The 2,205-nt window shown below is 29.9% G+C and overlaps 1 non-coding gene across 1 annotated transcript; it reads left to right on the top strand.

Moving 5' to 3' along the window:
* The first annotated feature begins 1,832 nt into the window (after positions 1–1,832).
* Positions 1,833–1,917, top strand: MIR1263 (microRNA mir-1263). Its single transcript, NR_035617.1, has one exon. It is a non-coding gene; the product is annotated as a microRNA mir-1263 (primary transcript).
* The last annotated feature ends 288 nt before the right edge of the window (positions 1,918–2,205 follow it).

Below are 2,205 nucleotides of genomic sequence, written 5' to 3'. Positions count from 1 at the left end.
GTAAAAGAAAATATCAACACTCTCTGATAATCTTGAGATATAATATTTTATCATTATTTACTAAACAAAAAGATAATGCCTGGGTTTTGTTTTAACTTTTAGCAGACTAAATTGACAGAAGGAATACTTTTGTCTCAATATAATTTTTTTTTATATTGGTCACAGCTTTACCTCTGCGGTAATCAGAGAAGGAAGAATTAACCTTGAGTATATTCTTTGGCAACCAATTATTTAAAAATATAGAAAAAATTCTTGTGCAATAGTTTCATCTGTTACTTTGAATTGCTGTCTGCCTTAATACTTCATTTTCATGTGAACAAATTTTGAGCACATCAAAATGCTAATCAGTTGTCAGAATAATACAGTATTCTATGCAGAATTCCCTTTTGTGGGAACAAACAGTAGGATCACCTTATATAACCTAGAAGAACATTTTCTTCCTAATTGGCAGAATATATCTGCCATTTTGTGGTGATTCTCTGCTGGTTATAACTAACTTTTGTTGTTTGTACATTTGATCACTGTTTTCTATCCATATGTTTGTGTGCATGTATTTAGTTACATGACATAGTAAAGATTATTTTTTATTTAGATGATGTAGCTATAGAAATTATTTGGATGTGGCTCTGTTATTCCCATTTGGCATTTGGTTACTTCAATGGTCTTACAATTTCTTTTCAGATATACATATATAATCTGCTAGACACTAGAAGCCTGAATTCCAGGGACTCTCAATTGTTTGATTTTATATTTATAACATTCTGAGTGGCAAACACAAAAGTTGTTCAATGAATTAATGTTTAGAATGTAAAGATATTTCATAGTTCATGCTATTTACTTTTTCCTGATTTCCATAATTATATTATCCTTTTTTATTAGGTGTTAAGCCTACTCTTCTTCTGATCATTAAATATACTTAATAGAGAAAAAATATTTTAAAAAATAAAAATTTAGGATTCATAATCCTTACTATTTTGTGGACATAATTGTTAATATTCTTTATTACTTGCATATGTGTTTTAATTTACATAATATATGCAACTTTCACAGAATATAATTTTTGAAATTTTTTAATGTATATTATAATATTGGTATAATATTAATTATAGTATATAATTCCATTACACTGACACATATACAATTTACTCAAAAGTACTGTTAATATCAAACATGAGAATGGTTTCTAATTTTCTTATGATAAATAACCTTGCAATGATCATCTTTGTCTATATATTTTGGAATGCATTTTGCCATTTTAAAAGTAATTTATTCCTAAGATAAAACTGGTTCAAGATTGTTAGGAACTTAATGCTTTAGATATATAATTATATTATTTGTAATGTAGGGGAGGAGGGTTTTCCTCTGCCCTGTTAAGGTCCCAAGATGGTTCTGAAAATAAAACTGACAAAAACAAATTAACATGAGAAAAACATAAAAATTTATTCAAGTTTTACCTGGCACAGAAACCTTATAAATGAAGACCTAAAGAAACAGGGAGTCCTATAAGTTTTTACACATAGGTTTGATGAAGAGCAGACAGTTGTAGAGAAGTCTGATTGGACAAAAAGTGGTATGATCTAATAGTAATAGCTGAGAGGAACTTATCCAGGCCTGTTTGTTCAGATTCTTCTCTATATCCCTGTGTTTTCCAGGATAATGACACTCCTTTTCTCTAGGTATAGGCCGGGCATCTCTCACATGAAAATCTTATGACTTGTTCCAGGGGACAATCAGGGAATTATTTCTAAGTTTTATGACCTAGTTGAGGATAGAAGGGCAGCAAAAGCTTTGTGGGAACGTACTGCTTCTGTGACTCTCTCTAATTCCTTCAGCTACCCCAAAATATGGTACCCTGGCATACTGAGTATTTTAATACTGGCATACTCAGTATGCCATGGTGCCATATTTTGGGGTAGCATGCTCTACGTCCCATCAGTACCAAGTCCATTCTTATTTATAGTCCCACTATGAGTTCATGAAAAGTTCTGCCCAGCTTGTGCATCACTGTAACAAATGAAATTGTTTAATAGTTGCTACTTAGATCAAAATTATATATCTTGATTCTTAATGTGTTGAATATTTTGCATATTATTAACTAAATATTTTATTTACCTAATTGTGAAAAGTGTCATCTAATTTTCTATATTTTTTATTGTCTTAGAAGTCTAATTATTATGTTTTTCCTGTAATAACATTATTAATTTA

This window comes from Pan troglodytes, chromosome 2, assembly GCF_028858775.2.
Source record: "Pan troglodytes isolate AG18354 chromosome 2, NHGRI_mPanTro3-v2.0_pri, whole genome shotgun sequence".
In the NCBI taxonomy this organism is placed as follows: Eukaryota; Metazoa; Chordata; class Mammalia; order Primates; family Hominidae; genus Pan; species Pan troglodytes.
Note: the sequence above shows the minus strand (reverse complement) of the source record. Positions and strands in the feature narration are given on the sequence as shown.